This window comes from Lepidochelys olivacea (genome assembly GCF_965140295.1).
Source record: "Lepidochelys olivacea isolate rLepOli2 genome assembly, chromosome: 7".
NCBI lineage: Eukaryota > Metazoa > Chordata > Testudines > Cheloniidae > Lepidochelys > Lepidochelys olivacea.
In genome coordinates this window covers 42,433,790-42,446,011 of record NC_140417.1, presented here as the reverse complement: position 1 = coordinate 42,446,011, position 12,222 = coordinate 42,433,790, and the positions used below count along the sequence as shown (strand labels likewise).

Genomic DNA, 12,222 nt, shown 5'->3' with positions numbered 1-12,222 from the left:
AGAGCATTTTGTGTGGGGACACACACAATCGACTATATAAAAACGATTTCTAAAAACCGACTTCTATAAATTCGACCTAATTTTATAGTGTAGACATACCCTTAGTAGTGTCTCCAGTAGGATTTTATCTTTGCAATTGTCTTGTTTCCTAGTTGTTGCTTCCTAACAGCCTCCTTTGATTTAATGCCATGTAGTCATGTGAAACAAGTAAAACAAGGTGCTAATGATGATCATAAAAATAATACAGATAACATCCTCATTCTCCACAGCATGAAATTTTATTCACACTAATTTGACACCTGGGAGGCATGACATTTTAGGGACATAGGACTGGAAGGGACCTCCTGGTTCACTAAGGCCAGATCCCTGCTATGACAGGCAACCCTGTCATGCAATCCTGTTCATGAACTTATCTAATTTCCTCACAAAACTAGTTAGATTGCTTGCCCCCACTACTCCTATTGGGATGCTGCTCCCACTCCTCTGATGCTTAGAAACCTTCATATAATTTCCAGTATAAATGTGTTCACGGCCAGTTTTTATCCATTTGTTCTTGTCCCATTATTGTCCTGTAACTTAAATAGTTCTTTTTCTCTCCTTGGATTTTACCCCTGCATTATGTTCATAGAAATTATCTACTTCAGTCTTGCTACTCTGTTCTATAAACAAACATAAAGCTTATTTTCCTCGATTATTTTTAGGATCCTCTGATGCATTTCCTCCTGCACTGCTCTATATGGTGGCCTGTCCATGTAGTTACAAAATAAACTAATTAACAAATAGAGTCAAAGTAGCCTCTGCGTTTACTGTCATTTTTTTTTTTAATGCTCACTTTGGTTTGACATTGATCAGAAAAGAATGGGAGAAGTCACGTGGTACCAAATGAAGTAGCTGTAAACAGAGTGCCTGAGTGCGAGTAAACTTCCAGCCTGAGTGCGATTTTCAAAAGTGACTAGGCACTGAAAAGCCTAAGTCTCATTGAAAGTCAATGGGACTTAGGTGTTTTGAAAATTCTACCCAGGATTAGTCACTCATGTAGCCACTCCATTCCTAAACTGAAATAATTGGGCATAATGACTGTATTGTACAATGATCCAGAAATAAAGATCTCTTTTCTCTAAACTCTGTGTTCCAATGCTATCTGCTTCAGAACCATTAGTTTACAAGTATGCTGTACACTAACCCTTAATTGCTTCATTTGCCTGGATTTAAAGTTTGTGGAAGGGAAAACAGCACTTCACAGGGAGAAGTAAACATGGGTAATTTTGTATCTTTTCTGAGAATTAATACTGGAATGTCTGGAAATGCTGTTAAGGCTCCACTATAAAGCAATCTTTTAAAATGTGTGGGAGTCCAGAGTTCAAGTCACACAAGCAATTTTTACAGAAGAAATTGAAACTTGTGTTTTGTTCTGAGTGGTAATCTGCTCTCTAGAAGACAAGGGGGGAAATCTGCTTTTTACTCATTATAAATTATAGCTTTTATTTTGAAAAGACAAGAGAGCAGGACCATACAATTATATTACAGAAAATAAGGGCTGTGGAACACCTATATTCCTACTCTACAAAATGTTTACTCTCCTGTTTCATAGGTATGCTGTATAATGGACAAAATGAGGTGCAATCTCTTTGTGAGTGATCTAATCAAACATTTACCAGAAGAAATCAAGTGTGACAACTCTGCACACATTTCTTTTTCAGTTTCCTTTTGCCTGCACTGCTGTATCTTTTTTCTTAGTAAAAGGCCAAATGCAAAAGCTTTGAGAGCAAGTCAATTTCAGATAAGTGCTCCAAAATGCTGTTTATCAGATGTTCAGTCAGCAATGTCATATTGGGCTGGAAATCTCACCATAACTACCTTTGGGTGGTGTCTTAGTACACCTCCTTGACTATAACCAGGCACCACAAAAAGAAAAAATGTTTTACAGTGATCCTAATCTACAATCAAAAAGTAGATATGAAAAATATGCAGTGTAGATGGTGACTATGGGCAACTTTTAAAAGGAGTCACTGAAGCAATACATGTTAACTTTCATCTGCTCAGTCACTTTTTTTAGTTGCACATTTTTAAACCAGTACCGTTTGGATTTTGTGCTGGATTTCCTCAAAATGGAGAAGAGGATGGACACAGAATTTTGGTACAGAACCATCACTAATTGTACTTGGTTTACATCATACTTCCAATCAATTGATAATATTTAGTGCTTCCTTTGTATATTGACCTGTTTGCTCTATCTGTAAGCACAGAATGTGGTCACAGGAAGGTAACGGTCAACACAGTCCGACTGGATTCTTTTTTTCAAGGATTGTTTAAAAAAAAAATCTACGGCTAATAATGGGAAGGAAAAATAAAATTCTTTTTATGGGAAAATAAATGTGAATGGGCTGTGACTGCAACTCCTTTCCAGCTGCTTTTGCAGTAGTTAGAAGTTTGAAAGAAAAAGCAGTCTTGCTCTGAACTACCACTCTTCCCCCACACCCGCCTGAGCTGGAATAGGAGCTATACCTCCTTAGAGCAAGGATGACTTTCTCACTTCCAGTACACTAGAAAACCATTGCTCCTTTCCCATTTCCCAACATCTTGAGTCACTCCTATTTTCTAAAATTGGCTACTTCCATCTTTCCAGCAGTGCTGTGGTCATAAATCTATAGGTTGGGAACACATTGTTTTCTACAGCCGCCAGTTATGATGATGCCAGGGCAATAAACTCTGCCTGCAAGATACATATGCTCAAGTCCCATTGCATTCAAAGGGAGTTGCACATGCATAACCAAGCAGAGGTCCTGCTTCTCTTGCCTTGGTCCTTCTGCACACCTGTGCAAAATGCTACCCAAACAATGATACTGATTTTTATAACCACGTTAGATGGGTATAAATGACTACACAAGGTGCCAGCCAGTGGAGAAATAGACTCAGTGACTTCAGATACATCTTTTGATTAGCTTTATATTTTAACTCATAAGTCAAAATTGCTAGTAATTTAAAGAACAAGAAGGAAGAAGTCAGAAACGCAGAAAACTGCACCATCTAAAATTCTGTTCTGGTTTTTTAAAAACACATTTGAGAAGAGGTGGAGCATTAAAATATAAGCTCAAGTATTTTGTCTGTAGGAATACATTGTTTGCTGTGTGGCTGGGTGGAAAGAGCAACACCTTAACTAATATTTGGTAATCTGATCAGTTCTTCCATTCTCTGTCTATACCAACAGTGGCTGGGCAAGTTTCTATCATGGGAGTGTTCAAAGCTGAATGGTGAAACTGAAGACGGTACTTATCCATATGAAAGAGTGGTGGTCTGTGATGCCCCTACCTATTGGGGAGGTGGGGGAACACTTTTCTTCTAAGTCATATTTTAAAAGACTAGTTTTGTTGTAAGCATTAAATGCAATGTTTAATAATGCACAAAGGCAATTGGCTTCTGTATTTCAAAGTCTTGAAGCAAAAGACTTAATGCTACCTAAAGTATATGTATTCTGTTTAATGGAGTTGGACTTTCAAGAAGTGTTTATAACAACAGGTGGTCCACGATTCAGGGTTTGACCCTGTAATGCCCCAATCCCACAAAGTGGAGAAATATATGCCATGCTCAAAACAGTGAAGTTACACCCTTTTGTGCATAGATGTATGTTACATGCAAAATTAGTTACTTTTGGGGATGGTGGCCGTAAAGGGTGGCCAACACCATAGGACCCTCATTTATAAAGTGGGAATAAGAAACACCATCTATAAATATGTTCTGCTGTTAGGAGCATTATAGACAGTATTTACAGTGATCCATCCGCAAGTGGGCAAAGTAGCTCTGCTCTGAGGTGAGCAGATCTCCTTAGTTCTTCTGCTACTAACCTCCTTTCATCCCTATCCATAACTGAGTCTTTAGAAAGAGAGTTTCTTCCTTTTATCTACTTTCTCAAAGCAAGTCTGAATTTTCTCAGTTATTATAATTATCTTAGTTATTATAATGTGTTTTAAAGGATGGTCCAAATCCTGTGCTTCACCTAATTACAAGTAGCACTGGGAAAGCAAAGACAATGCAAGTTCAAGCTTCTACTGTTCATGACAAAGTTTAGAGATCTCAGCCCTGAACTACTATCTCTTCCCCACTGCTCAGATCCCTGATCAGAGTGATCTTTGGGGAAGAGAAGCAGTTTACCCTCTTTGCCTTAGTGTAGCATGATATAATATTTATGTCTTGGCTCCAGACATTTTGAAGGTATAAATCCATCTGCTAAGCTGAACTTGCTGGGTTCAGTTCAGCAAACTCAAACATGACCACTGCAGGCTGTTTCAGCTTTCTGCCCCACCCTTCTTACTGTGCAAACTTACACAGAATGGAGTTTCAAAGCTAGTGTTCTTGCTGACTAATAGGCTGACTGAAGTGTACTTTGCATGTGTTACCTTGTTTTACTGATACTAAGCTTTTAATACCAGTAAATTTACTGCCAGTGGAAAAAAAAAAAACCCTAATAAACTTTTCATGACTCAGCCTACCGCTGTCATAAACTAGTGAGTATTTACTAAGTGGCTAGACTACCACTGTGTTCCTGTCTGGGGAATGGGCTGAATGAGACAGCACAGAGAACATTAGAACAATAGTATTAATCACAAATATGATATGAAAAAGATTCAGTTGAATCTAATCCCAGAAGTCTTTTAAGTCAGGCCTAGAGCCCAAAGTTGTAGCTAGCAAACAAACAGGACATAGAAGTGGCAGTTGGAAGCATGTGATGCATAAGGCAAGCTGGGCATTACAGAGGGCCAGAACTATTTGTTAAGGTTACACAGCTGTGAACTGTTAACTTAAACAATCCCTTATTCAAACTGGGGCGTGTGACTGGTTCCTTATATTGTTTCCACATTCTGAGTGAATGGCTAAAACATTTTAAATGGGAGAAAAACTAAATAATGACTAATGCCCTTCTGGGATGGATATTCAGCTAAATAATTTGTGCTAAAATTAAGAGATTCCTCAAAATGTTCATGAACACCTAATAGTAGTCTGACTATTAATGAACAACAGCTATGGTACCATGAATCACAGTGAACTGAAAACAACTCTTATCCATGAAAATAACTTGTGAATTAGATAGGTTGGGTATGTTGGGGTTTTTTTCCCCTCACACTATTTGAACAGCCTTATTATTTAATCAGACACCATCAATCAGCAGCAGGCACCCTTGATGTGTGGCAGATCATACTTAGCCAGTAAATAAAAGGTATACATGGCAAGTGGGAATTGAATGGCCCAGGTGACTAGTACGGGCAATAGCGCCTATCATGCCTCTCAGGTGAATAATAAGCAGAAAGTTGTTTTGTGGCCTTTATTAAGTTCTTTGGTGGTCTCAGTCAAGTTCCCAGTGAATATGCATCTAAATCATAACGGTCAACACTATCATAATTAGTGCCGATAGTCTCAGCAGCAATGAAAAGTAGAGAATCAGTCCTTACCTCTAGCTAGGACAGGGGCACACTTCTGTTTCATACCCAGAAGCGTGAACTGCCACTGTATATGCTGTCCTTGTTCTGTAGACAAATAGGAATTCAATTCTCAGCTCCTTTTAGCAGAATTAAGATCAAAGAGAATTACTGCAAGACAAACAAAGCAAAAGAAGATTGCTACATTCCTGCACACCGTAGCTCCTCCTGCAGCAGTCATAGTAATGTAAAATCAACTAGGAATAGGACTGTGGTCAATTGCAGAACTGCACTGACACGCACCCTTCCTTGTTGTGCTATAACCTTCACTACTTCATACTCTCTTTGCAAACGAGCATTGTAATAAGGGGAAGTGTCACAGCAATGCTGGTCAACACAGACACTAACAATTTGACAGCAGGCGGAGTGAGACCTAGTAGAAGGGTATGTGCACTGTGGAGTTTTAATGGTACCAGGAAGTCAGGGGGGGGGGAGGGCGGTTAAGGTTTAAAAACTCTTTTTAATGAACATGGATTAAACCCAGGTAGCAGTATTGCCAGCCCCAACATTCAGCACTCATGAGAACCTAACAAAATAAGGAGCTTTTAAACAACCCAACATTTTAGGTTCTTTTTATTGTCATCCTGGATTTCGAGCCTTTAGGATCCACGTGGGTCATGTTTTCAAGCTTTTTTCCCTCCTCACAATTCTGAGGACTAGAAATGTACATTTTTAAAATAAAAAATTTGCTTATACAAAATATGGAGGAATTTATATGCTTGAATCTGAAACTGAGAATCTCTTAACTCTTGACCTATATACCTCAACAGTCAAGGAAAATTAAAGCCATGGTGTTTTGTTTTTGTTTTTTAATTCCTAGTATCTACTGAACTCTATGCAATTGAAAAATCTGATGCAAACATACACTAAAACATGAAGATTATGTCTCTGATCCTGCAACATGTAGCACATGAATGGAATGCCTCTACCTGTGGAGATCCCTGCTGAGATCAGTAGCCATCTGTGCAGGCACAGTAGTCTACACATTGCAGAAGCAAGGCCTAAAAAGGTAGAAACAACTGAGTCAAGTACAGATCATGATCAAAGACATGCTGACTAATACAAAGAAAAACAACTTCACAAGTCAATATCAAAATTAACATATTTTTTAAAAATTTCATATTGTTGTGGAAGGATCCCCTAAAGCAGAATTCAGCTTCACTCAATCTCTCATATGGATGTGGCAGGCAGACTTTATTAAAGGGATGAATCCTGCCCATTACGCATTTAACTCTCTGTGCTAACCCGCAAACAGGAATGAGAAACTGAAGGAAAAGTTTGTGTGCGGTAAGTGAAGGTTCCTGGAGAAGACTCCAACATTCTAAAGCCAGTTAGTTAAAACTATAATCAATTTTCTGAATACTTCAGAAATAAATAGAGAGGAAAGAAAACAACAGAGATTAGTTCAGGAAGTATTCAGCCTCCCTACTTTTGCTGTTCTCATTAATGGAAATCCCCATAATTTTTAGACAAGATTGTAGCAGGCTCCTCCCTCTGTCACTCCCTTCCCCTGCCTCTGTGAGCAAAGGGGAAGTGAGACTAGGCATTTGTTGCTTAGACTTGGGAAACAGAGATCAACAGAAGCTCACCCTCCAGCTGCATCATGGGGCTCAGCGAATAAAAGTACAACTGTAACTGTTGTGAATTGATGCTTGTCCCTACATAATCATGTGTGCATCAGTAAAACACCTTTCCTTAATTTGGAGTCCTTTTGGCCCCATGAAAAAGATATAGCATTAGTCCAACTCACAGGAGTTAATCACACAACCTTGGAAAAGTGCTGGGTATTAATAGTGGTTTGGTGCGTTCAGGAAGCTCATTTTTATTCTCATTCTCAGTTGTAAATCTTTTGCTGTCACTTCACTGTAGAAAATTTAATTTCACATTTCTTTCCATCTACTTGTAAAATGGCTTGTAGCCATACCACCTTCTATGGTGACCCTGTCAGATTTCACACGCTAAGCGGCCTCAGGCAAGGTGAGTGTTTGGGATGTGAGATCTCTAAAGAAAACCCAAGTACTTTCAGTATTAAATCAATACCTGAGCATGGTGTGGGGGGGTGGCATTGTGCTACCTATAGTGCAATCTGACAGATGCAATGTAAAACCACAATTGTCACCACTTAAGGTGATTAAAAAAAATCCCCTGGTACTTCACAAAGGTAGAACTATTAGCCCCAGTGTCTTGACCAAATTCCAGCTTGTATGATTACATTTTACCTCTCTGATACATACAGCATACTTGGCTGCTGACCTGAAAGCAGTATTGGAGTGCTGTATGCTGTTCAACAAGTGCTGGTTTTCACACTATTGTTTAATGACCATTTGTGGTCAGCAAAGTGACTGTACAAACATAAATATGTTAGTAACGCTTTCTAAGTTGCTTTGGAATCTACCCAGATGAGACACTATCACTCTGTCCTCTCCCGGTTCTCCTACCGCTTTAATCACTCCTAAAGCATGTACTTTGGAGGATTGTCCTCCTTTGCCCTTCAATTTTTGGTGGGGGTTCCACAGGACCCTGTTCTTGGTCCCCTTTCCATCTCCCTCTATACTTTACTTGTGGGTAATCTCATTCACAACCACAAATTCAACAACTATCTCTATGCTGTGTTGACTCATAGGTCTACCTCTCCTCCAGACCTATCTCCTGTCCAAAGTAAAGTCTCTCCGTATCACCTTGCAGACACATAGTCATCAGCCCAAGAGCAACAGGGCTGAAATAATAGTTTTTGATCTGTCCTCCAAGCTCTCCCTATTACCTCCTTTCTCAGTCACTGTAGACAACATCACCATTCTGCCTGTCACTCAGCCGCGTAACCTGGGCATACTCTTTCACTCACGCCTCTCTCTACGTCCTCACATCCAGGCTATGTCTAAATCTTGCTCGTTCTTTCTGCCTCACATCTCTAAGATATAGCATTTCCCATCCATCCATCCAGCTAAAACTCTCATCCACACTCTTATCTTGCATCTCAATTACTTCAAAATCCTTCTTGCTGGCTTTGGCAAGTGCAGTCTTGCCCTACTCACATCCATTCAGAATGTTGTTGCAAAGATGACTTTCCTACTCAGTCACTTTGACCATGTCACCCCACTCTTTGAACCCCTCCACTGACTCCTCCTCCATCACATCAAACATAAGCTGCTTGTCTTCACTTTCAAAACCTTCACAGTCAATCCCCACACTATCATCAGTCATTTAACTATCAAACTGTCAACAAAAACCTTCAGCTGACCCATGATTGCCAGCGTCTATTGCCTGTTTGTTAATTTTCAAACAAGCACCTTTATGCTTGCTGCCCTACATGCTTGGGACGTGCTCCACGTAAACATCCACAAAGCAACCTCATTTACTCCTTCAAATCCATAGACTGTCCTTTGTTATGATGCCTACAAAAAAAACAACTTGACAACAGATAGGTTGTTGGTATACTGAGACCACTGCCTATCATGCTGACCAATACTGTCTCATTGTTTCCTTGTAGTCCTCCATAAGTTTGCCTGTATCCATCTGTTATCTCTGCTCTTATACTAAAGATTGTAAGCTCCTTGGAGTAGGGACCATATTTTTATTCTGTGTTTGTACAGCACCTAGTAAAATGGAGTCCTGATCCATTAGTAGGGCTCCTATGTGCTATAGTGATACAAACAATATATAATAATAAATGTCAGAAAGTAATCATCAAAATCCATTGTTTAATTTTAAGGTGAATCTAGAGAAACAAACCAAAGTCACTAGGAAAAGGCAACTGAAAACATAATAAAACAAAACTAGAGTTTTAGAATCATTGTTGATTGGATTGGATGGAACCTCAAATTGCTAAGGCCAAGAATTTGCTTTATTAAGTAGGAAAGATTCTACATTGTACTCTCCATGAGCCAAATCTTAAATTTTTACTCAGTCCTAATGTAGGCAAACTCCCCATTGACTTTAGAGAGCTCTGACTGAGTAAAGTCTTCAGGATTTATATTCATAAGGACTTGAAAAATCTCTATTTTTAATTTTTATAAGCCTTGTGAAAATCTTATAGCCCAAAGATTAAGAAGCTATTTGTTTTGGAAAGGCTTATTTTAAAGTAATGGATACCTAACAGAGCTAACAATCAAGTGCAACTATATAGTGCAACCACAAAACAAAATGGATTCTCCCTGCGCATTTTATATTGCTTTAAATACCAAATTAATAAGAAATGATCTGACATCCATTATAAAATGCTACCCATGTTGATGACGCTCATTCGAAGTACTGAAATCAGGAAACTATCATTTGGACAGACTTGAATCATGGCTCATGAATTTGTTTTCACTTTCACCTTTCATTTAATCCTTGTAGTTTTAGTTTTGTTTTACAGAAAAGTATATCCATACATTGCTACCATATAGAAAGTTCCATCTTATAAATTGCTCTGGAATTCTATGTGATAGCAGTGAGCACTACAAGTTACTTTTTATTGAGGTTCCAGTGAGACATAATAGATTTTAAAATAGAATTAAAAATTATGGTCTGTGGTCTAGGTGAAGTTCCTAAGTGTGAAGTTCTTGTATCATAAACACAAACTCTTTGATTATACTTTAAATTCTCATCACAAGATATAAGAACATGTAACTGTATGAATATATGTGCAGTTTAAGTAGATTTCATTTATGATCGAAAAGGGTTTTTTTCATTCATTTTGTTCTGAGCATAGCTGTAACTATATTACATCTCCCCTGGTGCTCAGATAATCTTTCATATTTTTTCTTTTAAACTGTAAATTGAGATTTACTTTTGATCAAGCTCTTCATTTCAAAATGGAATTATGATACAGGTGGTCTCTGCAGTAGATTCAGAGGCCTTGAGACCTTTTAGAAACTCGCAAGTTGTACCCTTTGTACTTTTGGTAGCTACAGACTGGGAAGGTGGATGGGTGACTGGGATAAAATATCAGAAATTCAGGAGGAGGTTGACTGGAGCCAGTGTACATTGGGTTTGACTTTCTGCTTGGATAGAACCTAATCTGCATGGTTTTGATCACCCTCAGTTCCCAGAATCTAGCCCAAAGACAGCTGTAAATAAAGAAAATTAAAGATATGTATGTCCCACAGCTCCTGTACAGCCCTAGAGAGGTGAAAATACATTGGGTTTACTACTATTGAATTCAATGAAGTTTAACTGGAGAAAGATAAAGTAATTTAGGTGAAGATCTGACAAGGAAGTCCACTTTACTAATGAAAAAGCAGCTAAGTGCTAAAGAGATTGTTAGGAAAGTTTCTCTCTTCCACACCAAGAGTAAATGTGTGTTTTATTTATCTGTTATTAATGGTTCTGGGCATATATGTTTAATGGTCCTTTTTTATAATTATAAATAAAGGTCTAATTTTATAACTGGAAATGCTGCTTTTCAATAAAGGAAGACAAACTCTAGATTGATTGATTTACCATCCTCATAACCTATATTTTAAAAATAGACAACGGGAGGGAAATTGGGGAACTCCACTCAGAGGCATCAATCAAGGTCAGGCCTCCCAATGAGGGCACTGTATAAACATGCAGGAAGACACAGCTCCTGCCCTGAATTAATGTAACTCCCTGATCCTGCAAACATTTGATACACATGCTTAACATCATGTACATGAGTAGTCCCAATAACTACTTCCCAGCTCCCATGTGTAAAGTTAAACATGTGGAAAGTGTTTACAGGATTGGGGCCTACTGAATTTTTGCCATCCTTTAACAATACAACTCACATTTTAAAAGCCATGAAAAATCTATTTTTCACCTTTAAAAAACCAACACTTTTAGTACACTTAAGACAATCTTTCCCAAAGGATTAGGCACATATGCCAAGCATTAGCCCAGCAAAACTTTTACACAGATGGAATTCAAATGCCCATCACCAATGGCTGAAAATCATAAGCCACCTCAGTTGAGTTTGGTATCTTCTGTCCACTTTCTGGTGGACAAATGCCACATCAAGAAAATCACTGTGGCCTTTCTGCCAAACCCCATAAGAGAGCCAAGATTACTAAATAGCTAGAGCGAACATTAAAAAAAACTTGTTCAGATAGAGTAAGTTGGCTTCTCTAAAGGACAAGCATCTCTCAAAGAAGAAGGGCTGCTGCAACTACCCTAACTAGATTTTAAGATTGAATGAGTTTGGTGAGATTGGACCCATGCTGGAACCTTTGCCTTTAATGCTGAGCTAGAGCTGAACTCTTGGGTCAAGAGGTCAGGGAAAGCTCCTTGCTGGTCTCAGAAGAACTCAAACATGAAGGGGAAGGGAGAAGAGACAAAGAAGGGGAAGGCAACATGAGTGAGAGTAAAAGGGGAGGGAGAGGAGAGTAAAAGAGAGGGGGAAAGTACCATGAGGGAAGGAAGGTGAGTGAGAGACGAAAAGGGAGGCAAGTAAAAGAGAGGGAAGGAGAGTGAGAACAGGAAAAGGACGGGAGGAGAGTAAGAGAGAGGGAAGGTAGCGTGAGGGAAGGGAGAACGGAAAAGACGGGAGGAGCGCAAGGGAAGGAACGAAGGGAAGTGAGAGGAGGAGAAAACAGGAGAGGCGAAGAACCCAGCGGAGCAGGAGGGTGGCTCTGTCCCGCGCTCCGCCGCCAGAGGACGGCTCTGGGGCTGGGTTTCCCGTACCTGGTTGGGCGGGAGGCGGTGCAGCAGGAGCCCACACACGCGTCCTGTGGCGGGGTGGAGCCGGCAGGGCAGGTGAGCGGGCCGGGGCTGAGGGAGGGCGCCGTGCCCCCGGGGGCGGAGCGCGGGGGGC

At 39.6% G+C, this 12,222-nt stretch overlaps 1 protein-coding gene and 1 long non-coding RNA gene across 2 annotated transcripts in view; one reads left to right on the top strand and one right to left on the bottom strand.

The window, feature by feature from the left end:
- Positions 1 to 5,450: 5,450 nt before the first annotated feature.
- Positions 5,451 to 12,188, bottom strand: LOC311523753. Its single transcript, XR_014712414.1, has 3 exons — positions 12,093 to 12,188; positions 6,401 to 6,472; positions 5,451 to 5,582 (listed from the first exon to the last, which is right to left on the bottom strand). It is a non-coding gene; the product is annotated as an uncharacterized lncRNA (long non-coding RNA).
- PRKCD (protein kinase C delta) overlaps positions 12,146 to 12,222 on the top strand; it is a 127,289-nt gene continuing 127,212 nt past the window's right edge. Inside the window, exon 1 of the mRNA XM_084634058.1 lies at positions 12,146 to 12,164. The gene's annotated coding sequence lies outside the window, so the exon portion shown is untranslated. The remainder of the gene's footprint in view (positions 12,165 to 12,222) is intronic.